This window comes from Haemaphysalis longicornis, unplaced genomic scaffold (assembly GCF_048455015.1).
Source record: "Haemaphysalis longicornis isolate Haplotype H1 unplaced genomic scaffold, Haemaphysalis longicornis Haplotype H1 scaffold_9, whole genome shotgun sequence".
Lineage (NCBI taxonomy): Eukaryota > Metazoa > Arthropoda > Arachnida > Ixodida > Ixodidae > Haemaphysalis > Haemaphysalis longicornis.
Genome location: NW_027526460.1, coordinates 67,026,193 through 67,052,691, shown reverse-complemented (window position 1 = coordinate 67,052,691; position 26,499 = coordinate 67,026,193). Strand labels below are relative to the sequence as shown.

The following is a 26,499-nucleotide window of genomic DNA, read 5'->3' as shown; positions in this document are numbered from 1 at the left end:
CATCCTACCCCCGTCAATATCATTCTGAAGCATGTTAGTGTCGTTATCGTCGATCATTTCGCGAAAAAGAACGCCATCATCAGCAAACACGGTATTACTGGACGAAACACAATCAGGTAGATTATTAATATAAACCAAAAGGGGAAGCGGTCCCAAAAGGAATCTTTGCGGCACGCCAGAATGAACAGGGCCAGTAGACGATTCCTGGTCATGGCGTGTTACGTACTGTGGTTGGTTCAGAGGAAATCGTTCTATCCATAAAAAGCTGGCTAAGAATAAAGGGAAGGAAATTGCGACATACTTTATCGAAAGCTGTCAAAAAATCAAGACAAAGGCAATCGACGTGAGAAACGTGGTGAAGAATGATATTAAGTTTATGAGTTAAACAAGTAACTGCTTTTCGCAATATAAAGTCTTCCTGAATCTGGGCTGATAAGGCGAAAAGAAGGAATTTGTTTTAAGAAAAGTTACTAAGTGGGAGTACAAGATATATTCCAAGATTTGTCGTGGGATGCTGGTTAAACTATATGGGTCGGTAGGTAATTGTTAAGCGAGTCATTTTTACCGGACCTATCGATGGGCACCACTTCCCCGACGTTCCATTTACCGAGCACCGTATGGCTGCCTAGTGGGCGCTGAAAATTATGAGCCAAAATAACCGAGGAGTGCAGTAAAGCGTTCATTAGGAATTTAACAGTGATAAGGACAGAGTCGAGACTTGATGACACTTTCATTGATTCAATAATATTGGCAGCACCTTGTAGACCAAATAGGACAGAGTTCATTGGCAGGTACTGTTGGTGCCATAGGAAGCCAAATCCGAGAGGTTCCGACTTTTTGACAGAAAAACACTGTTAGTTACTAATTGAGATTAAACATTCGGTATAGAAAGTCCACTGAGATTGACTAGCTGACTAGGCTTACGCTCTGCAGGATTAATAATGCGCTAAACCTCTTTGGGATCGTAAGCATAGAGGGCAATGTGTTTTGATGATAAATATTTTTTGCATGTTTTAACTCGTCGACTTAAGCATTCTCAGCGAGTTTGTAAGAAGCCCATCGCTAGTCGAAACGAAAGCGCTTAGTTACCCTGAAGGAACGTTTCCTACGAATAAATAGCCGTTTAATGTGGGTGTTGTGCCGTGGTGCTTTTGAGTCAGGCCGGAAACTGCGAAAGGTAATGTATGTGGTTGCAAGCTCGTGTACATTATATTTAATAGCGTACATTATATTTAATACGGTTGAGGTTTGGCGAATTCCAACAGTTTTTTTCTTAGCATGTCGAGTTGCTGGCGCGATGTTATCCGAGACCTAAATGCCGTTTTCTTTAAATTTGGGACGCAAAGAAAATATTTTTTTGTGTGTTTCAAGTTGTTTGGTTTCATACTTGTGGTGCGGATATTCCCCTCAGAAAAGACATCCAAACGGTGCGCACGTTCAACCGCATTGGAATGTCGTTTCAAGATCGGAAGGAAATAACCGGAACTGTTTTTTGTTGTTTGCGCCCACGTTTCGCGAGAGTCAAAGCTGCCTTGAACGATCACGTTATTTCTCCTGGATCAATTTTCAAGGTCGTCCAAGCGGCAGCTTAAATTTACGTATTGTGACGTCAAGCGTTCGGCAGTTTCCTGAATAGAAGCAAAATTGTCCCCAAGAACGTCTATGCTCTTAGACTGGAGTTCAAGGGTTTCAATAGGTTTGAATGTTTGGGACAGCTTTACGTCAAATGCCACTTGGCTAGTTCAAATCCCTGCCTGACCTTGTGCCAGTTGCTCAGTTCACTCTTGTATCTCTTAGCATCTGTAACATTTCACTAGCTTCAACTTAATTTTAAACTGCCAGTTTAGTAGCCTAGTTGGAGCAAGACTTCGGTAGCTTAGGGTGACCAGGGTTGGCCTTGGTGCTGTCCCCTGAACGGAGCAACAAAAGGGTACCTTCACACAATCTTCGAAAATATCAAAAAGAACCCGCGGGCACGGAAGCAGCAATAACCTCTATATCGCATCGCTTATCATACAAACAAATTAGGTTACGCATCTGCTGGGCATATAACCTCTACACGTAAGCTATACTGCGCTGAAATCTGCTCTCGTGCCCACTTGCAAGAAGAAGGCTGCGCGGGTGTTTTAAACTCTTAGTGAAGGGCAGGAGCGGTGTAGATGATGTTGGTTTTCGCATGGCAAGGGGTAATTTGTTTATTCTCACCAGCTCGATAGCTGGAGCGTAGTCAGGACCATGTCCGGGACGCAGTTGTAAAGCTAATTTTTTTACAGCAGCAACCTCCACCTCCTATTTCGCCCCCCCCCCCCCCCCCCCCCTAAACGGTTCCGTCACTACCTCCCATGTCAACAGAAAACTCCCGCGAACAAATAAAAGAATTTCCTGGCCAGTAGTGGTTGTCGTGCACAGCTTCGCTTTCAAACCACCCTTACAGTGTTAATTGGCGGACATTTTTTTTTAGCAGATGGCAACATTGCCGAATCCACTTGCGACGACGGAGGGAACCAGCAATACGCATTATCCGGGAGAACCTGCGGGGAAAATAAAGGGTGTGGTTAAGTGCATTTCACCTGCGTCAGTTTTCATTCTTTGTAGAGCCACGTGTGTTAATTCAAGCGACATCGCGTGGATAATCGTAATGGGCGACGTTTATAGCTTCGCTTTCCAACCACCTTCCCAGGGTGCGTTGGCGCGCATTTTTTCAGGAGACGCAGGATAGGCGAAACCACGTGTGACTATGGAGGCAACCAGCTATACGTTGGTGCCGGAAAAACGTGCGGGGCGTTTTCGTCGTTTCATGTAAGTACTTTTTTTTAAGATTTCTGCTATCGCTTTCAACACAAAACATGTGTTTCCTAAGGTACTTTCAAACTTATTCACACAATAGCTGAGTTTCGCATTTTTGATGTCCTTCTATAGTTCATTCCTTACCATTTGCAGGGTCTGAAGGTCATTTTTGATTGTGCTAACTGAAAACCGTTCAAACAGCTTATCTCTGTGCCTAATTCACTTGAAAATTTCTTTTGATATTCAGGATTTTCTAGATTTTCTGTGTTGCGTAATTGGTTTGAGGGTTAAATGTGTTGTAGAAGGGTGTAAAAGTACAAAAAAAGGCTTCATAAGTCGTATTTGCATCAGCATCCATGACGGTTTGCCCGTTTTCGCCAGAAGGAAGTTCTACAAACCTATTTACGTTCTTGCAATAATTTTCTACAAGTACTGCGTGCAAAGTTTGGGAGACGTTTGTGTTGTACGAGACGGTATATTGAAAAATACCGCATGCGACAGGGCAGTGTATACGTAAACAGTGGATACGTAAACTTCAACTTTCCGTCAAGGTTACAACCACATGGTGGGCCGTTTTCGGAATAAAAAACCTCCATTTTCTAAGCCATATTCATCAGGCAAATCAGAAACTTTGTAGTGCACAGTTCATATTTTACTTGAAATATGAATGTCAAACCAGATATGAAACTGTCGCAAACCGAATTCCAATACAGCAAGCACATTTATTCTCTGGGATGACTTTTCACGGGCGTTCACTGTTTTCTCCAAATTAAATAATAAACGGCAATGCCCTGGTTGTGACTGCAAACTGTTGCTCTGACTTGTAGCTGGTTGACAGTTAAGCGAATATAAAATGTAGAAAAGCACTCAATGCCACAACTCCAAGAGACGTATTGAATGCTTTATTAGTAAAAAAACGGACATATACAAAATGCCTCGGCATTTGGCGTGCAAGTCTACGGTTACGCAGAATTAGGTCAGGCATCAGGGTGAACCAAAATTCCAACAGGTTCGCGTATTCAGGTACTACAATAGTCTAAGCCTAATTTTGGAAGTGTAGAATCTTTCTAACATATGGTTAATAAAATTCGCTTTCAGCTATTTCAGTTACGTCACATTGCATGGCTACCAGGTTACGCAAGCCTACAAAGAGACAAAATGGTTCGATATTGTAAGCCCCAATTTTAGAATATACCGAAGGTAAGAGCAATGGCCGTGGTTTTAAATACGTTTGTGTCGTTGGTTTATTTATATCCAAACGAATTATATCATATGCGCTCGCCAGCACAAAGAACTAAGTTTAAAGCAAAAGAACTTGCATGCATTGTTTCAGCTAAAATCCAAACTCCTACTAAGGGACCCAGCTGTAGCACCGAAGACGCTGCATTCAAGCTTGCACGATGTTAGAAGCAGACAAAAAATTGCACGATCGTTATAGAAAGAAATCGCAATGTCACTGCAAATGAGTTCGCTATTAACAAACCACCACCATAACCCGGTGCTTACAAAATCTGTACAATGCACACCATTCAAGTATGCATTTTGATCTCATTGCTTCTAGCCACCGTTCTTGGAGCTTATAACCCTACGTTGAGAGATCTGTATGAGGTAAGAAAATGTGCCTTCTTGAGCATGCAAGCCAAACATTTTACCGCATTACACCTGGCGTGTTGTACATTCCGGTAACTGCATGTTTTGTATTTGTCGGTGCTCCACATGGTGAAGAAGTTTAAAATCTTGCACAATTGCAGAGCTGACCCAAATATCTAAACAGAAAAATAATCACAGCACTGTACAGTTTTGGTTGTCTTGTGTATACAGTGTATAAAAAAGTTGGGTGGAGTTTACAGCTGTCAAATTAAAAAAAATTCAATTTCTAATTTATCATTTTTATCGACATCCTGCACAAAATGTTCAGGATAACCTAAGCACCACTTGTAAAATATTCAAGAAACTAATATTCTCAATCTACCCAGAGTGTCCTGTTATTATCCTCCTAATCGTCTTTTATTTACCTGTCTTAAAATTAGTGCCATATTTACACAACTGTAGGTTGAGTGCTTTCTTAAAATATGAAAATGTGAGGTTGGGCCGTCGGCCGACAATCAAAAATGAAACTTGTATGCCCGCGATGGCAAACCAAACGAGAAATAGGGCACTCAACGACGTAGTTGCAACTGTGCGCTTGCCTTCCGACTCTACAAATATTCCGATTGCTCCTTCGCAATACGTTTTTTTTCTGCTAACTTTTTTTCGTAACTTTTCACTTTGCTTTCAAACGATTATCCTGGCCTGCACTCCTTATCTGTGTCGTATAAACATCGTAGGTGGGTCTCCAGTACTACTGAGTCCTTTATGACGGTCATTACTGCGGCCGTGTGTACTGAATCAAGCGCTTTGTCATAGTCTATAAATGTCATGTATTGCGGCCTATTACAGTATGCGCATCTTTTCATTACTTGGTTGATGACGTGAATGTGATCCATTGTAGAGTATCCTTTTATAAACCAGCCTGTTCCCTAGGTTGTTAGAATTTGAGGCTGTTGTGTTTGCGGTTAACGTAACCTTGGTAAACAATTTGTACACGACTGGCAGAAAGCTGATGGGTCCGTAGTTTTCAAACTTTTTTTGCATCTATTCTTGTGCATTGAAACTATGTGGACATTTTTCCAGGCTGGGCGCATTGTGAAGTCCTTAAAAATTATGAGAATAGTTTAGCAAGCCCTTGTAGTATTATATCTCCACCCTCCTTCAAGGGGTTTTCGGTAACGGCATCGTCAGCGGCAGCTTTTCTTCTTTTAATGCCCTTAAGCGCCTTTTATTCTTCCTCTTTAGTTACTGGCGGAACATTGCAAGCTATCTTGTAAGCTCAGTGGTTGCCCCAGGTCTATCATCGCTGCCGTATATCTTGGTCTAGAATCTTGCAGCTGTTATTTTTATCTAGCCGATATTGTGCGCATTTTACCCGCTTTGTATAGGGGTGCGTACACTCCGTCTTTGTCAATACCCAGCTTTCTCTTTGTTGCCGCCAAGTTTTCTCATATTTCCAACGTTTGTTTGATGACTGCCATGTCGTATGACCGAATGTCATTTGTGTTATTCCTGCTAATCAATTCTGATAGCTCGGCTAATTGAATTGGTTCCATCGTAGACCACAAATTTACGTTCTCCGGTTCGTAATAAGTTCCTTCATTTGCTGAATTATTTTCAGTTTGTTTCCTACACGCTGATTTTCCAATAGCGTACTACTGGCTATGTGATTCCTGTTGTTACGCAGTCGTTTAGGGTGTCAACACTGTCCTCGTTCTTACCGTCTGAAGGTGAGAATTTGTTCCTACGGATGACTTTAAACTCCTGCGTATTGTCTCTGACTGAGTTGATGTTGAGTTTGTTCCTTTTTACAAGCTTTTTTTTTCCTTTTGAGATTCATCCTTACTTTGTGCCTAACCATCCTTTGATCATTGCGCCGTATCTTGCCTAGAACCTCTACGTCCGGGCGTTCACGTCCCACTTGTCACTTGTGACAAGCGCGAAAATACTGTAACGCAGGAAAAAATACCAAAGCGCCGAGGTATGAAGGACAATATTAAAAATACTAAATTCAGCAATTGTACGTTAATGTTACATGATAAGACATGTGCGCTGATTGAAAATTATATTTCTCGCATTTAATACATCATCAACATGAGCTTAGGTGTCTGTGTAATTTAGTATCAGTGTTCTTCAGTAAACTAGTGCTCTTTATTTTGTTTTTGGATTGATTTTACTCGATAATGGTGCCGTATGCTCATATAAGGTTTCAGAAGCTTTGCGCAAATGTGACCCAGAGAGAAATCATTTCCAACTGAAAATTTTGCACGCCTGTCAGAAAAGGATTCCTCCATAAGTCCAAACATACCCGAAGTCATGCGTGATGGGTAGCCATCATCTCTCCAACATGGGCAGTTTTCTCAGTTTCAATGAGAAATTCTCTGACCCTTACAGGAGCCACGGATGAACGGCTCGATTTGTTATGACCCTGCTTTCTGTACAGCCCAGAAACAAACCGCTTCTTCGTCTGCCGCCCACAATTGGAGCCCCCCGCCCCCCCCCCTAAAAAAAATAAGAAAGCGAGCCCACCGCTTACAGGGAACTTATGGAAACGGCATGCAGTTTTATTTTCAAAAGGAGACTCTCAGTGCCCATCTGAAGAAAAGAACATTGTGTCAACTATTTCAACGACGAGCTTAATTTCCAGCCAGTCATTAGACGATAGTTGCAGACTTGTGCTCAACAACCTAATCAAGAATTTCTGAAGTACTGCGTTTCTTTCTGTTTGTATAGATATACCTGTGGCCTGACATAACGTCGATGCTGTAATAAACTACTGCGAGGGAGTGCGAATTCCGCTTTAGCAGCGATGCTGTTCTTGGTCGAGCTGTTGATGGAGTGAGGGCTGGTAATGCGGGTGCAGTGATGTGGGATGGGCACAGCCAAGCAAGGTAGAGCGAAAGCGCTAAGCGCTGCAACGAAGTGGAAGCTTATAAAGAAAACCGCAGAAAAAAAAATCTCGCCATCTTCACGAATTGAATGATGATGGGAGGAGCGAAGCTAAAATGCTTATCGTTAAAACCGTGAAACATTCGCCCACACATTATATAAAGACTCGACACGTTGTTATAGGTCTTCTTGGCGGCGCGCACCATCTGAATGAGTGAAGGACATAAGGCGCGTTCGTAGCCATGCTCGCGGCTCGGTTTGTAGCGCAGTGGGAAGAGCGCCACGTACCTCCCGTAGCGGCCATAGAGTCGTGGGGCCGAAACCTGGCGCCGCCGCGTCAATGGCACTCGACACGTTGTTATAGGTCGATGTTTGTGGTGATCATGTAGGGCTTGTTTGGCGCGATGAGAATCTCCATGGGTAAGTTGGCAAAATCGGTGTGTGACATTTTAGCCACCTTGGCCGTCGCCTTCTGCAGAGCGTCTTCTCTCGTGCGTCGTACCCCCTGTACGTGTCTTCAGCTCGCAGACGACGAACGATAACCTATTCTTCTTCCTCTCCTCCTTGTTCCGTAACAACGAACGCGTTGAACGTTTTCACCTCTTCGTCCAATTTTTGGTTAGCCAATCCCTAGGGGCATCCTGCCACAATCATCATCAGCGGTATGTACACGGCTCTACGAGGGACGGGACAGGGCCCGAGCAAGAGGAGCTTCGCCCCTAAAATGGTATCACTCCGCCTGGCGTGGTGGGTCAGATGCACGCGCCTGGGAATAGCGTCTACACGGCTGACGAGAAAGGCAGAAGTGGCGACACCATTCGCGTCGTCTGCTCAAATTTCCCACGCGCACGTCTCGCGGCATTCTGCTTGGACACATGGCGCCATCTCTGAGTCCCTCTTCTAACCAACACTGAAAGCATCAGTAAACGTACGTAAACTTTGCCTGTTCGCGGTAACCCTATCAAAATTGTTATTTTAATGTGTGTTCCCAGTATTTGGAAATGTATTCCCTTGAGCAACCTTGTTTCCTACTCTTTTTGTCACAGGAGGCACCCAATCACGCTTTCTGATCTTGGCATAGTTTCAGGATATGTATGAAACGGTGTATAAAGGAGTGCCCTTAGGGGTGGTTTCTGTAACCTTACGAACATTTGTAAAGTGGCGTGCTCTCCAGAAGAAAACCCCCCCGTTGGGAGCCGGCCGCTAACAACAACAGAAAATGGCGTTTTGATTGGTAAGCGGGAGCACTAATGAATATTGTGTATCACCCGTGTACAACTACGAAGATCAGGAACTGTAGTGCTTTTATGAAGACGCTTGCGAATCATCTCAAAGGAGGGCGAAAAGAAGATGATTAAAACTTCTGTGAAGAATAAAGTGAGGCCGAGATAAAGAGACTAATTGATATATTTTCGAATATAGGTCGGAAAAAATGTTTTAGCGTTCGGAAAAGGGAGAGAGCGTGAAATGCATAACACAACAGCTGAGCCCGTCCTTGCTTGTGCAAATCGGCCTACTTTCTTTGAGAAGTTTTATGAATCTGAGCCATGCTATTAGGGAATGCCATGGAGCTTCGCTCATTACATAAGCACATCAGCGCTCGCGAGAGTATGTCCGTGAAAAAGGGCGAATTGTTGTATCATCGAAGTTGTTCTTGTTCAAGGCTTTCTTTGGACGAGGCGTGGTAACGCGGGCGCAGTTTTATGGAGAGGGCGTAGTGTAGCGGATGGGAGAGCAAACGGCAAGCACACGTGCCGCCAGCTAAAAAGTGGTCGATCGTCCAATTCATAAACGTTAAGCATCTCTAATCTAATAAATCTGGTGTCAATGTTTATACTTGTGAACATTGTGAAAAAGAAACCATTTGGTGAAAAAGAAACCATGAGGTATAGGGTATACCATTAGGTATATACTTGTGAAAAAGAAACCATTAGGTATAGTTTAGGCAAGACAATCATACATGAGCGGTATTCTAATTGTGTTTATTAAAAATAAATGGCCACTTTATTTATCCCATAAGAAACGTATACCTATCAAGAGAAATGCCCAGATGGCGTACTAATTCGTTCGCTCACTATTTCACTGACTGACTCATCAATGCCCAGCCAAAACTTCAAGAACTGTTGACTTGAAATTTCGGCAGTACATTTGTGTCCTGTCGTAAGGACTCACAAACACGGGATTTTTCGTAATTGTACTCTTAACCGAATGAAAGCAGGAAATTGTGTTTTCGTAATTTATTATCGTGCGCACCCGTTCACATATCAAAGTGCTTTTGCTGATATTCGTAGCCCTTAGCACTGTCTAAAAAGAAGTTTTAGGGTTTCGCCCTAACCAACACTATTGATTCCATTGTGTATTTCGGAATAAAATGGGTGTTCTTAAAGATTCTCCTAGATGAGTTTCACTGATCCATTTATCTAACTGGTTTTTACTAATAATGTGTCTCAGACAGATCCACAAAAGCAGTTTTAATTATTTCGCCCTGCGTCGCGGCTAAGAGGGCGAAATGAATTTTTTATAGCAGGAATGTTGTAAGCTTGGCTTGTTGGGGCTGTTCCTTTGCGGGTAGCAGCACGCACTGGACGAAAACACGAAAAGGGAGAGACACAAACAACGCTTGTTTGTTTCTCTCCGTTTTCGTGTTTTCGTCCTGTTAGCGCTGTTACCCGCAATGGACATTTTTTTTTATATTTTCTCGTGTGACGAGCCGCAAAGGCCTAATATTTTATATGAAAGCCAAGTGATACTGCTAGTTGTAGAGAGTTCTTATTTGAGAAGCGCATTTCTAATATTGTGTAGTAGCTCAATCTCGCTGATTTTTTTTTTGTGTGTGTGAAATTCCATCCCTCGGAGAGTGACAAGCGTTAGAAGGTTGTTTTACAAATTTTATCTTGATCGCAGGCCCGTTATGATATCAAACAAGTGTTGGTTGGCATAAGGAACAAATGCAAATTTGTTGAAGCTGTTTTACAAGGTTTTGCCACAGCAGCCATGTATTAGGATAATACCCATTTTCGGAAACTTACATGTCTCTTCGGTTTTCTCAATGACTGCTCTGTCCGTTGACACATATGATTCCTTTTTGATATAAATGCTGCCGACTAAATTGTCCAAAATCCAATTGCAGACTTTTTCTTCCAACAAGCATATAAAGAGGCGAGCGGGCATTCAAAAATTACACCTCTCTACAAGTTGAACTCAGTTGAATCTTTCCGCGTAGCATAGCGCTTGCATCTGTTGGGAATTTAAACCACAGCACGCCTCCCATGGAGCTCATTTTATAATTTATAAAATTGTCACCGACCTAAATCTTTCACACCTACTAAACAATAATTCCACGCGTAAGAAGTTGTTTTAACACACCCTCCTGGTACAATTTGCTTTAAGATAGTTTGACTAAAGCACGAGTTCCGGCGGTTTCCCATAATCCCATTTGTCCAGGAGAAGCCCGTGCATTGCCAGCAGGCAGGAGTTCCTGTGTACAACTCTACGGTGAAATACCTAATTATGACAAATTAGAGATAAATCAACAAGTGTGGAGCTGATGGTAGATAACTGAGAACTATAAAAAGTTGAGAGATAACTCAACAAGAATTAGGAACCTCCGGCCACCCCTCACACCTGGTTGTGTTACTAGCTGAAAACGTGCTAAAGAGGCTTAGCTGGCAGAGCGAGGCACAACGACGCGAGCAGGTGGCCTGAATCTAGAAGACAAGCAAAAAATTGCGGTGATTCTTTACATACACCAGCACGGCCGCAAGCCTAATCATATCGCTAGGCGTGCAGGGGCAAATGTTACTTTTTTCTGCACACGACAAGCTTGTAATTAATGCCTTGTCGCTATGTCAACTGCGCACGAAAAAAAAGAGAATGGGTGCCGCACGAAACATCATAATAAGTTCGTTACCTGCTCGGAAAAAGTTGTTCACAAGATTCCGTTTTCCTGAAAAAAAAGTAGATATCGGCCAAACCGGCAGATATATAAATGATAGACGGCGTGAGCCCTAGAATAATGTTAGTAACTCCATCAGTGGGAATTCAGAAGTCAGTGCTGTGATTGTAATTGTTTTCGATTTTTTAAGAAAAAAAAAAGTTCCTGTGTTTTTGCAGCCGCCCCCTTTCATAGGGGCGGATTTCCCGTGCAAGCCGGGTGAACTTCCCAAGCGTTGTAGTCCCACACAAGGGCCGAGCGCCAGGCCGGGGTGTCGCTTGTACCCATTTTACCGGTAGGCGCCTGGCGCCACCACGACACACGAATGCACATGGTGCCTTCCACAGCCACAGTGGACGCTCAGCTCGCAACCGCCTGTGGCAAAACAAGCAGCCGGACTCTATGGAGGCATGGTGCCATAGAGTCTGGCGCCACCCCCGGCTATGGCGCAACGCGGCATGATGGCCGGGAGCACCGCCGGGTCACGGGCCCCTCGCAAGGGTAAAGGCAGCTTTCCAGACGTGAATTCCCCTTTCAGGGGTCCGCACTCGACCAGGGACGCCTGTGCCCATTCAAGAAACCGGTGGATGCCCGGCGGTACCAGTATTCAAACCCAGTACCTACAGTTACTCGCGCACACGGGAAATAATAAAGTTTCTTGGAATTGTGGGCGTGGTTGACGTATGCATTAGTGTTGATTCACTATCGTTTTTGGCCAAAGAAATTGCATTTCTTTATCGGGACTAATCGGTTGAATACAGCATGGGGGTCATGGTGAATGTGCCTGGATTTTGTATTAGTTGTCCGTACTTTTTAATTCTGTCTATTTATTTTTTTCTTGTTTTCACGTGACTGCATGATATTTTTATACATGAGCGTGGAAGTATTCTCATTCTGCTAGTATGCACTGAGTTGTGTGCGTACTTTCTGTTCGTCGGGTCGTTCTTAGCGCCATTTGATTTCTATCAAATGCTATACCCATTTATGTAATTAGTATATTGGCCTACCTGGGCTTCGCGGGTAGCAGCTCTAGTAAAATATACGCCTTGAAAAAGCGCTTCACCTCAAAATACCAAACGCGCTCTTGACGCCCACGGGTGTCAGTGTTCCACGCTCAAAGTAAAACAAAATGTTCCGGTGGACGGCGCGAGCAATGGAACGCGGCCAAACTGGAATTCGCGTGAACGGGAATTGATGTGCTGGCTTTCATAAATTCTATGAAACTTAGGCTTTCGATTAGGCAACACCAGAAAGCTTCTCTGTAAACATCAGCTTAAGCCATGGTAACTTAATGAAGCTTAGATATTTTTTTCCTGCTAACCAAGATTTCATTGTTTACAATCGCTCTGCGATAGCACCCACCGGAGGCCCTAAGCATCTTACGCCTATTAATATCAAGGGACAAACTCATCGAGTTCGCGGAAAAAGAGAACATCTGTAAACCTGTTTTTTCGTTTTTTGCACTACCATATGGTATGCCTATGCGGGTGTTTGATGACCGCTTAGACTGCTGCTGTAGAAGAAGTAGCGACTATGATGCGTAGGTTCACTTTGTTGAATCATAACTGAGCAATTCACCCATAGATGAGTGTTGCAAAAAAACGGACTAGTAAAAAGAGACTGGCAAATCACAACCGCGTGGTCTCATTTTGTTTGTTGTCTTTGGTTTCTTTGGTTATCTTTACTTCTGCTTTCGCTTGTTATTTTAGCTTTGATTTAGTTTGGCCTGCCCCATCGTTTAAATACTGAGGTGTACAAAAAAGTAAAAAAAAAGCAGAACAACCTATGATTGAAAAACGGCTACAACCGCACAAAAGCTGTGATATTCCTGACAATGTTTGGGGCTACTCGATAAATAGGGTGTGACTTCTTCTACTTCCAGAGGAGTTACTAGCGGTTTTACTGAATATTCTCTGCTGACGACTTCGTTCCAGCATGCTTTACTCTGACCAGTCCATCCTAAAATTGACCAGAAGCTTTTGTCATAAAAAAAATATTGTGATATATTTCTTACTTTGATAGCTTGTCAACAATGTAATGCTTTTACAAAACTGAACAACCCATTATGCCAAACATCCCACAGATGTGAAAAAAGCCCTTGAAATTTGCCTAGATATGTTTAATATTTCTTACACGAGTTATCCGTCCACCCATTCCTCCCGACAACTTAGCTGTGCATGCGTGTTATTTTCTCAACGCAGGGCTCCATTGACCGGATTACAGTATTTGAGAACAGGTTACCCGCCACTCTAAAAGGGCAATCGTTTTAAAATATGTGACACACTGAAAGCATTCACTGGTACATTCTTCTTGCAACAGCCGAACAGCCAGTTTCTTTTAATAAGGTCAGCCTCATGCTAAACATTATAGAGAACAGGTATTGTGGTCAGTTAGGTGAATCTTTTTAGAAGAAAAAGAATGCTTTTGCCAGATACATTCACTTGTATTGCGCATGATAACCAACTTTTTTACAGTCTTTGAACACCAACAAACCCATCTGGCTTTTGTGGAGAAGTTACGATTTCAGTCCCCTCGGGGATCAAGGATATTGCGTGAGAGATAAAAGAATATTTCTGAACTACACGGAATATTCTTTCGAACGGCGCTTTTTGTGGGACGGCTATCTGTGAGTATATTTCTTGTCGTCTGCCAATATCACAACAGATACCGTACTGCCACGTAAAAAATTAGTGCCGTTTTTTTCCATAGACGGAATTTTTGTTAAGATGCTCATTACTTCTGCACAATTCATTCATATTTTGAAACTACCACAGCGTGTACGCTTCAGCCCGTTACACCATCCTGAAATCGGTGTGTCAGCGGGCTTACAACCTTAACGTCAAATGCATGAATATTTTTTTCTTTTTGCATGTCAATGCCAATTAAAAGCGAAAAGTCAAATTGTCGAATTCATAAACCAGATAATTATGGCGCCATTTCGAGCTATAGTAGACAAGGAGCTTTATTGTTTGAGAAGCAGCCTTTTTGTTTCTACAGACACCGAATTTTTATGATATACTTCATTGCTACTTTCGCACTAAACGTATTCTTTGGAGATGCTACAAGTTCTATAAACGTGTAAGGCGCCTGCTGCGTTAGAATCATTGTAAAGCCCGAATCCTGATACTCGAGTGCTTAAATACCTACCCAATCAAACTGAGAACATTTGAAAAGTAATAAATACAGTGGTGTGTAAAAAATCTTTCTGATTATCTCCCTTTCCGCCGAGAGAAAAATACATCGACATACTGATGATTATTTGCGGGCAACAGCAAACTATACTGGGAATCCTCTGAGAGACAGTTGCTTTTTTTCGCATCTGCTGTTTGTATACTTTCTTCTTCAGTCACTTTAGTTCCAGCTATGTAACATTTTAAAGTCAAAACAGCAATGACGTATCTGTTTCGTTGTTGGAAGTGGGATGTTTGTCACGTCTGTGGCACCACATACACCTCCAACCGGTTCAGGCAAACCACATTCTTGAGAACATCAAAACTTTTTTCTTGGGCACTGCCAGAACTCTATTGAAAAAATTCCTTCTTATCAAAATGTTTTAACTTGCCATTTCATATATACTGGTATTACGCTGATGCTGGAGAGGTTTAAAAGGTTTGGAAAACGTTTATTGTTTTTGGCCTAAATCGCTAGTGAGCTGAATCGCTGGGACCAAAAAAGAGTTTGATTGGAGAAGCAACTTTTTGCTATATCAAGCGATGCCTCAGAAACAAATCTGATAGCGCAGCGTTTATTTCTTTTAGCAGACTGAAACTTTCCCTAACCTTAGAGACACGCTGTACATTGTATTCAACATATTTCCGCAACCCTGCACAGTTTACTGGAAGTTTTCGCTAAAAGAACTTCTTTTTCTGGAATGCTGGACACTTGGAGGAGCTTCACGAACTATCTTATGCCAATAGAAATAGAACAAAATGTAATACTCTTGTGTCAACTTAAAAAAACAAGGTATTTATTTGTATTTATTTTTTGAGTTTTAAAGAAAGAAACAGTATGAGAATTTGGACAAACAAAATTTAGGAAGTTAGCGTGTGAAATAGCAAACAGTCGATGTGAAAAAAATGAAGGCGTGAAATTACGTCCGCCAATTTTTGGACACGTGTATTTTAGAGACGCGCCAACAAATTTGATAAGCGAAAAGCTCTGTAGAACGTTGAAGTTTAAATGAAATCCTTCTAACAGTGTTGCTGGGTGCATTTAAAACCATTTGCATGATTGGGGCTACTAAATTATTCGAGCAGTGCAGCAAAGCTACAGAGCTCATTAGGAGACCAGGAGAAAGCACGTTAGTAACAATGTCCACTTTACAAAAGCAAAGCCTTTTGATATGCCAGGTTTGTTAACTTGTAGAATATTTTGTGATTTTAAGAGGACAGAGCCGCTTCTGGGGCCGAGAACATTACAATAATTATTAGTTGATCATTTCTCTAATTCACCGCCATTAAAAAGGGCTCAGTCTACGACCTCGTGGCTTCGTTTATCTGGCGGTGCCACCTTGACAAAGTGTGCGTTGCGCGACAGTATATAAATGAGCGCGTGAATGTTGGATAGAATTGGGGTTCACAAGCGAAATACAATTATATCTATGTTACCCAGTGGAGACTCTTTTTGGAAGGAGTCGTGCCTTTAACTAAAACAAAAGTTTTTTATGGCGTCATGAAATTGATACCAAACCTGTGGGAAATATTTCATAACTGACCCAAAAAACGCGAACAGGGCTATCCGAATTGTTTGCACGTGTCAAAATGTAAAGAGCAAAATTGGTCGGTGACATACCTTGATAAACCTAATAGCATTGGCTTCACATTTCCCTTTATTGCCAAGTTACCTACTGCCGCGGCAAATCGACGAATAAATATACTTCGTATGTAAGCTTACACACGACACCTGCCGGTTTATCTGTGTTAGTAATACGAGAACATGGGGCTCACTACCCATTGGTAAATGATTCATACCGTGCTAGCTTAACAGTTCGGTTATTCCTGGTCCGTGTGCAATAAATAGCTTTGTATGTTGTTTCCCTTGATTTATGAGTCACATTGACACATTTAGCAATAAATACGTCAAAATGTTTTAAAGTTCTGGCAAACAATTAGGATGAAGCCAACTACTACGTGCTCCCAAGGGCTTCGAAAGCTTGTTTCTCATATAAACTGTAAGGAAGTGTCGAAGTTGAATTTGCCGGCTGTTTGTCTGCAGCAGCTTAATAAAATGAATGGCTAGAATGAACCCCACTAACGCAATCAATCCGAAGTAATCAGGTGCTGATCACTGGGAAAAGTGCTCTGGTAAATATATTATCAATGGTTGAGTTGTTACATATTTTGGGAAGCATTTCAGTGTAGCCCAACACAATAGAGTTTTGAGCAAAACCAAATGAACAAGAATGTCAGGTGCGGCACATTTGACATCGACGGTGCTGCTAAAGGACAGAGTTTGTTTACTTTGATGGTGGGTATAAATATAGGTCACTGAAATTATATACACGGTGTCCTCCAAATGCTCGAACGACTTTCTGCTCAAGACGTTAGAGCGCGCCACTGAAACTCAGGAAACTGCATAATTTGCGAGAATCCCCAACAAAGAAATATAGGGCTTGTGTCGATGAAATTTCGGATATAATCAAAACGAAAATGCAAGTTCTCAGTAACTGCAAATACCACTACTTCGTAAACAAGCGCCTCCAATCCTCCGTGTGTTGGAGAATAACACAAAAGCTTTTGTGCTGCGCGACCAAATGTAACTGTGCGAAAATAACCAAGGCAACGTGGAGCATGTAACATTCGATTAAATATTCAGCTTCGTGTTGGATGGTTATATTACTATAAATAAGTTCAAAAGCCACCTGTTGCTGAACCGTGTCTCTAACCGATTCACTTTTTGCGGGGAGAAAGGTAATCTTTATTGAATAAAACTGTTATGGGGACGCGGTGGCCAGCGCCTTCAGACTAGCGCCAGCAGTAGTAGCGCGAATCGTTAGAGATGCTGGAACATCTGGATCTGAGCTGCCTCACGTCGTCTCCCAGTGCTCGTCGCAGGTTATAGAAGGGAAATGATCATTTTGGAAAACACAGTTGGAGACTGAGAAGGTATCGGCAATAACACATCATCGGCAATTAGCAGACAAAAATAATGAGGGGTGAATGAGATGAAGCAGCACGTATAACAGGATGGTGTCTGTCTACAGCAGGCACCAATTGCTTTTTTGCATATCGTTAACACTGACATAAGCACGAAGATGTAAGCGGTGGGCGAGTCCGCAGCTTACTATTACGGCATGCGTCAAAGCTTTCGTTTAAAAGGCAACTCTAACGCCTAGCAGTCCCAGTATCAACAGCCTTTGTCATCAAGAGATTGAAGCGCAGGAGCGGAAACACAGCGGCACAAAATATTTCCCGTGAAATTTACAACAAAAATTACAAGGCCACCCAAGCAGTCTTTACGATGTAGCGAATATGAAAGCCTTACTGTCCAATTTGCGATGCGAACCTACTGTCTCATTATCGCGTTCATTCGTTTATTTATTCCCAGGGAGGTAACTGTGTTCTTCATAACAACATCCGCATCGCCATCATCTCGTCATGCGTTTTCCTTTGCGTCTTTTTCTTTGCTCTGTTACTAGGCCTCAGACCTTCTCGAAATGGCACTTCATGTGACTATATCTTCGTTATATGCGCCGACCTACTTGGCTACCTCCCTGAGCACATGCTCGAAATATGCCTAAACTACTAGTCATCATCATCACCATCAGCCTTTCTAGGCCCACTGCAGGACAAAGGCCTCTCCCATTATTCTTCAATTACCCCGGTCTTGCGCTAGCTGCGACCAACTTATCCCCGCAAACTTCTTGATCCCATCTGCCCATCTAACTTTCGGTCGGCCTCTGCCACGCTTGCCTTCACTAGGGATCCACTCTGTTACCCTTAAAGACCAACGGTTCTCATGCCTTCACATTACAGGCCCTGCCCACGTCCATTTCTTCTTAATTTCTACCAATATGTCCTTAACACGCGTTTGTTCCCTGACCCACCCCGCTCTCTTCTTGTCCCTTAATGTTACACATATCACCTTCCGTTCAATTGCGCACTGAGTCGTCCTCAATTTAAGTTGAACCCTCTTACTGAGTCTCCAAGTTTCTGCTCCGCAGGTGAGTACCGGTAAGATGCAGACGTCATACACTTTCTTCTTCAGGGACAATGGTAGGCTGCCATTCATTATCTGAGAATGCCTGCCGAATGCACTCCACCCTTATCTTCTTCGTCGAATCATCTCTGCCTCATGGTTTAAAATGGGGGGTCACAATTTGGCCTAAGTAGATATTTTCGTTCACCACTTTCATTGCCTACTAATAGTATAGTAAACTAGTAGTATGGACCTCATTAGTAGCACAGCTACTAAGTGCTGCCTAATCGTTTGTGAGTAGCTGACCCCATCGCTACAACAATGCCCGCTTCAGTCAATGCCATCGAGCTGTGGTCGCGTTAAGGATCAGTTCTCTTTTAAATTTTCCCCTCAAAATCTCTTCTCTTTATAAATTTCGCAGCTGCTTGGTTGGGTTTCTACGTCATCAAATGTAGCGCAAAAGGAACAGACGGGACAGAAAGAGCACACAAGTACACGCACTAACTTCTAACTTGTATTCCATTCACGTTTCTGCGAATATATACGCTTTGCCTTAGCAGGAGCAATAAAAGAGGAAAAGCTAAAACAAAAATACTGACAAAAAAGAGGGAATACACCCAACACGTGCAAAACATTCTGACAATCACAGTGGCCTGTCGCGTATGGCATCCCATTGCAGGAAATGTAGTTCACGGTTAGATAACGCAACCGACGGTTTGCTAACACAGTCGTTCCTTTCACGCGCCATCTGAGCTGCCTCACTAAGAAAGCGCGCTTGCTTGTATGTAATTATCTCGACTACTGTAGTGCCAGGGAACTGCGGAGTGCAACCGTGCTGACATGCTGCGCCAAAAACCGTCCATGCCATTTTATTGGCATGCTCACGTAAACGCTCATTGAGGCATCTGCCCGTCTGTCCCACGTAGCTCGCGCCGCACGACAAAGGAATTCTATATACTACATTTTGAACACGTTCTACGAACTGTGTTCTGTGTTTGACAGCGCATTGGACCCCATGTCGCTTTACGGGACAGGTGCTGTTTTTGTTTTGTTTTGTTTTTGTTTTTCTTCTTTGATTGTTCCTGCTAAGGCAAAGCATATATATACGCCGAAACGGGAATAAAGAATAAGTTGGAAGTTAGCGCTCGTCCATGTGTATTCTTTCCGTCCCGTGTGTTTCTTCTGTGCTACATTTGATCGCTATGAATTACCAATTAGCCTAATCTACAGCTTTACTGGGTTTCTACGCCGACCCAAAATATTTAAATATAGTCTCATACGGCGATATTTACTTTATTTCCAAGGATTTTATTTGGAAAACGTTGGCGTCAATACAATGGCTTTTGTCTTCTGACGTTAGTGCGCTTTATTACATCTTATGGTCCATCTCAGGACCAGGAGAGCGGCAGAATTTGGATCCACCACATAAACAATGTTTTCTCATGAAGAGTCATGCGGCGCTTGGCATCTTAACTTATGCACAGAAATCCGATGGAAACGCAAATCATACTATTCTAATAGCGCGATATGATTATTCAACCGCAAGAAATAAGACGTGGCATATTTATTGAAGGAAAGCTTCCGAAAGTGTCGTTTTCTGGCTGGAGAAAAAATGAATAGATGGAATTCTGCCAGCAGAGCCTCAATTTGTGCACACCTATTTTGATAGGTGCAATGAGCGTTATCTGCACCAATATCTGCTTGGAGAGCTGAGCTTTGTTTTTATGAAACACTCATTTTTTATTTCCTTTTTTTTGCGATCTGAAAAACAAGTATTTCTTTTTTTTACACAGCAAAAGGCAGAATTTAAGAGCCAAGCTTGTCAAAGGAAAGCAAGGAGTGCCTTTGAAGGTTGTCTTTACAAAACAAGGTAAAATAAATTTATCTTTTTGGGGGCGGTTATTAAGTACAGGTATCCGTACGACATGCAAGCAATACCTGCCTTCATCTGAAATTAAATATGCCTTCAACAGAAAAACTAACTACCTGCACGGTTCATTATTACGATTTATTCTGGAACCAGCATGACAATAACACGAATGAAACAAAAAAAAAAACAACGGCTCAAAATTAATTGTTCCGTCCACTGGTAATAAGTGTCCAAATCAAAGTGCGCACCAGGAATTGTTCAACAGCTTCACCAAATTCACATTTGTGCACGCCATCAACCAGTAACTTGCGCTTGGGTTGACCAAAGGAGTATATAGGTATTAGCGCTGCCTCCTGAGGTCAGTCAGTTGAACCCAAACAACAGAGAGGGAAAGAGATTCATACAAATATTTAAAAACGTTTTGCAGGAAGTCAAAAGATATATCACTGGTGGTCTCCAAGGAATGCGATATTAAAAAGTAAAGCAGGCTTTCAGCTCATCATTGCGGGAGCAATAGACGAGCCATGTCTGCAAAACGTTCCTGCATAGATATACGGACAGACTGCGGTAGAGGGATAGCTGTAACTTTGTGATGCGTACAAACGCAAATGCTTCGTGCTCGAACAACTGGGCTACATTTTATTCGTCCTTCGTGTTTTCTGACGCTTGTAGTCTGAAATATTTTTATCGGATAGTTTAGAGTACGGTGAACACAGGGAAATACACTTTAAATTGCGCAGATATGAGGATATACAAAAAGTAAACTGCGTTCAAAACAGATTTATCGCTTACAAATAAACCTCAAAACGCCCTCCCGTCTTCACAGAAAATAAACTGCTATAAAATGAACTTGCAGCTGAAGGCAGCATTAGTGAAGGAAACGTAATACACAAAGTCGGCAAGCTAATCGGGGTAATTACGTGTTTCCAAACTCAAGTTGGGTAATTTTTCTTCCTTCATGAATGCCTGTCCTGTTATCGAAAATGGGAAGGTATTAAATCCGGCGAGCTGCGAGATATCATGGGAGAGTAAGATGTTCCAACCAACTACATCAATATAAATAAAAAACATTTTCAAAAATAGGCAACCGCTGACACGTCTGACAAGTGAGATGAACGAACTTAGCGTCATCTTATTCACCACTCAGTCTTGAAATATAGGATTGCCAGCAAAGGTGCATAGCTACCTAAGCAGTTCAGTCACTGGTGTAACAACACATTTTTAGAGAAGGTTTCACGCTTTAATGTATGGCCTTGCAATTTTTATGTTGGCATAAAAAATATTTCTTCCCCAACTTGACTCATTGTTTGTAGAGAAAAACAATATATCTCGTGCCAGGTCAAGGATCCGCTACCAGATTATCTTTTTTCCGGTGTTGTCTATCGCATCCCTTGCGCCGAGTGAAACCATGTTTATATAGGCGAAACAGGAAAGTTCCTCGGAAGGATGAAAGAGCACCAACACGACGTGAAAAACCAAAAGATGATCTGTAATGCGATTGCCGAGCATGCGCTCAAGCACCGGCACGATGTTGACTGGAACAACGCTGCAGTTCTGTCTAAAGAACGAAACGTGACATCACGTCTTTTACTGGAATCATCGTTCATTCAAACGCTCTCCGATACGATGAATCGAAATGAAGGGACGTTATCATTGATATAGATACGGTAACTGTATCACAAACTGCCCCTTTAAATTCGAAACTTGTCCATTTTTGCCTCATTGTGAACAAGGAACCCGTACGGGTTTCGATACGTCTTTTTACTTTTTTGACTTAGTCAGTGACTGCATTACTGTTTCTTCATCTTGTGCAAGCTTCTGCGCAGGTCAAACCTTCACTTCAACAAAACCCAACGCATAGAAAAGCAAAGATCATACAAAATAGGCGCAAGTCAAAACGCAATTTTAACACCTTCTTTTTTCTTCAGGCCCACCGCTACAATTCCAACTGAGATACTGGAATAGTTTTGAGAAGTGTTCCGTTTTCACCATACCTTTTTTCGGTAAGTTTAGAACTTCGAATGCAACATGGTTAATTCATGAATTTTGGCAAGTGAACCTCTCGAATCGCCAAAAACTCGTAATAGGGGAAATGGTATATAGTGAAAGGTGTAATGCTATATTGTGCAAAGTATGGCTATCATGGGCACCTCTTGTTTGGAGATGCTTAAGATATAGTTTCCGTGGAAATAACAAAAGATGAGTTCCAGAGAAGATTGGACAAACACCCACATCTTCCTGAATACAATGTCACATCCATGAGAAGGCACGTCATATATTGTGCTTTCAAAATGCTAATCCTGTCGTGATGCCTAAACAAACCGTTGGAGTCAGCTTGTGGAAAATTTACTGAGGGATGCAAAATTTTCTTCTTTTAAAAATAAAACAAAGATAAATAAATCCTTAATGCTCATTCCTGGAAAACTTTCGTTAATTCATGGCACGCAAAATTTTTGTGCTGGCCAGAAATTACAACTACACATCTCTAAGGTTTCATCATACTTTCCGGTTTTATCACATATCTTCAAGTTAAAAATATAATATTGATCATCTGCAGTTAACAATAATATTTCTGCGACGTTTTTACAAATTGGGTGCTCCTGTTTGCAAGGGTTAAAATAAGCTTTGTGTTTTAAAGTAAACAAAATGTAAGAAGTACAGATGGTACAACAGAAAAAAGAACCGCGTGAAATAGTTATGTATAAAGCGCAGTGTCGGCCTTCGTGCGAAATTTTCATTGAATATACACAGACATAATCTTCTGAAAGACCAAATAGCGGTTTTTGTTGCGCTTGACCCCACCCAGCTAGCCCTAATGCCCTGATATCATAATTTCATTTAAAAAGCAAATTTTTTCTTTGGGGCACGGAGTACTCGCAAGGTTCCGCTAATGTGACAATTATTCGGCATTTTATTGTTAAAGTGTGAGCCGCACATATCTCGAATCGTTCTTCCAAATTTCTAAAACATCTGTAACTGTGAGGTACAACTGCTTCGTTCACCTGAAGCGAAACAATTTATAATATCGAAGCATCAGTGCGGTAAAGGGAAATATACAATTGTACACAATTGCATAAACTTCTCACAAAGGATGTTCAACAGATTGTTTATTTTGGGAAAGGCTAAGGTAAGTTTATCAGGCAATTTCTGAATGCAGGGAACTGTGTTCAAAATCGGAACATAAAATTTCACCATCTCATACAAAACTATAATTCCTAGATTCCATTGTGGCCGAATATCTGCACACCGATCCGCGCTACCGCACCGTTCTTAAATCCTAGCATGAACCCATTTATTATATTTATTTGGTCCACGTTATTTTACTGGCATAATATGCATTTATATTTGAACATTGCTTTGGAGAAGACGCCAATGCGTGAATTAATCCTTAATTCTGAAGTATTTTTTCTCCACACATGCAATAATATCACAGGAACAAGTAGAAAACAGTTTCATACCACGCTTTTTATTTTATTACCTACCAGTACATTTATTGCCTACCAAAGTAGGGTGCGCGCTACTACGGAGTCTTGGGAGACCTTCGTCATCCCCAAAGGTCTACTAAGTGTAATATGTTGAAATGCGGCAGCACAAACATCAGATTGAGCAGCGTCGGGCTTTTGTGTTTACATTTGAAGTTACGCATATTAACAAATAACACTTAACATATCAGTTCGTGTACCCCAAGCGCGCTTTCTTTCCTGCTGTGTTGAAGCATGCTAGAAATTTCAGTAAGAGGCGTTTTCGGGCACGAAATCTGCGGTAATAGGGAAACGTACCTTGATATCCACCGTTTTATAACGTAGTCGTAGTTTTTTTCAGTCTCAATAGAATTACATTCTACTTAAGTGCACAAAAGATAAGGACACACAAGACAAGGACATGCAGCAACTTCCAACAGAATTTTATTGAACCATGGGGAAATATATACCAATAAAATGACGGGAGACATCTCTTGCCATTTTACTACTACATATTTCACCCTTGTCATTATAACTGAGTTGTAAGTTGGCGCTTGTCCTTGTCTTCTTTGTCCGTGCTTTTGTTCTTGCGCTTAAGATAAAGATCATGGAATACCAACTAGCCTGAACACAGGCCTTTCTTCAACGGAATTATTGCTTTCTGGTTTTTATGTCAAGAGTATTGGCAAAACTTTTCCAGGTCAGCTGGAGTGCGAATTGTACGTCTGGACACCGAAGGTCTACGGATTTTTTCGGGGGTGTAAAAAGGTCTACAAACAGTACTGCCCAAGAAAACCTTTCAAAATATTCAGTATAATCTGCCTGGGACGAAGAGAAGTGTAACGTACCAAAATAGCACAATAAATGGTGGTTTTTGATTGCTCCCTCTGTATTCAGTATTTTCGTCTACATTATATTATTTTGAGTATCGCGTTTCGGCATTGTATGAAAGGTTTAAGAAGATAGAGAGAATGGATGTTTGCTTTCATAGGACGCGGGGCGTTTTCTGCCCCCGCACGTGTTTACACATAACATTAAACTTTTGCTATTCATACTGGGAAGTGTGTCCATCTATAGAACCCAGAAATAATAGGTAATACCAAGGGGGCTTATCATTGCAAGTATAATGAAGGTTTTATGCGGGCCTTATCACTAGCCCTAATGCGAGATGGAAATGAATTTACTCGCGTAACACCGCGGCAGAGGGCCTTGCAGTGTTCAACATCATTGGCGGAATCTTTATTCACTGAGATGTCGTGGGTTATTATAAGGATCTCTGTCACGCGGAGACAAAATACCGAAGTTGTGGGAAAGTGCAATCACGAAACACTCTCATCGCCCGGTAGTTGGAGTGGCAGTGTAGAGAATATAGTCTATCGCTATGAAACACGCTGCTGGTTTCGATTGTACGTTGCGTTTGCTTACGACGGGATTCAATGCGGTGAAATTTTAGGAGAGGAAGGTTCTTTTCAAGGCTTGCTGAAGACAGCACTTTTAGACTTCTTAGATTCAATTCGACACCACATCACACGGTGTCTTCTTGGCTTGCTTATAAAGCGAAGCTTTTACCCATTCACCGATGTCGTCTGTAGTTCAGCCAAAACGCACTGAAGGAAAGACAACTTTCTGGGACGATGATGATGATTTTTTGGTGAATCGAAGAAACCTTAACCCTTTCGGCCCTGGCGTCGTCATTTGACGACACAACACATAATATCCTCTAGCGCCTTAACAACAAAACCAAAACTGCTAGTTTTCAGGCTGAGGGTTGTTCAGGGATGCCTCTTGCGATAGACACCACCATTGTTGCGATTTCGCGAGGCTGGACGATATGAAAAAGACGAAGCTTCAGTGGAAACAGGATATAACGACCGCGCGGGTAAGGAAACGGAAATTCCGGTTCGTCAAAATGTCTATAAATCTGTAAATACTTGAATTACCAGCTTGATATTTTTTCTGTAACATCAGGGTAGCATAGGCTTTCCGACAAAATAAAAAAAAACTTTTTTTACAAAAAAAACATTTTTAATTGCTTAATGACCTAATTAATTAACGTGCCTGTAAATTAACAAATACTTGCACTATTAGCGTAATTTTTCATTTTTGTGCTTCTGATGTCCAAAGCTGTACGAAACAATGCATAAAAACATACCTGCCTCCGTTGTGTTATGAAGCAGAAGGCTGTCTGGTTACGCCATTCCGCCACGATCAAAGCAGCTTGAATTTCGAAATGGGAGCTCGCACGTGCAAAATTACACCGAAAATGCCCCGCCCAGACTAGGGACGATGACGGTTGAACACTAATGAAAAGCATGCAATGCCCGTATCAGTGAATCACTACAGAGTGCACAATCGCAGTGCACTCAACTGTCCCGATAAGAAATTCCGTATGTGTATTGTAAGCTGCTGTGATGTGGGTCCGCTCGCTTCTGGGTTGGTTCGTTTGGTGTGGGACTTGATTTTAAGAAACCTCGCGTTTCCCTATTGTTTTCGTTCGGACAGTGAGATAGTGGATTTTAATAAATAATCACATCTGATGCAATTCCGGAAAGGGTTGACATATCAGCATCAATTTTTGCTGTCCGTTCTCTGTCGACTGTTGCTCTAGCAACATTTGTAACAGTAGCTCTTCCTCATGTCTGCTGGGCATATTTAGGCTGAACATGAACGGAAGCCTTGAGCATGCCTCCTAGTCCATTAGCTAAATGAACTTTGGAAGGCCTACAGCTTTACAGTGGCGGAGAAACACGCGCTGCCTGTTTCCCTTAGGTAGGAGCCCAAGTATTTCCAGGAGAGTGGAATTTTGCAGTGTGTATAACTTCACTGTGAAC

At 42.0% G+C, this 26,499-nt stretch overlaps 1 long non-coding RNA gene across 1 annotated transcript; it reads left to right on the top strand.

The window, feature by feature from the left end:
* The first annotated feature begins 13,678 nt into the window (after positions 1-13,678).
* LOC144152501 (uncharacterized) lies at positions 13,679-24,556 on the top strand. Its single transcript, XR_013319179.1, has 4 exons — positions 13,679-13,826; positions 20,131-20,207; positions 22,136-22,210; positions 24,369-24,556. It is a non-coding gene; the product is annotated as an uncharacterized LOC144152501 (long non-coding RNA).
* The last annotated feature ends 1,943 nt before the right edge of the window (positions 24,557-26,499 follow it).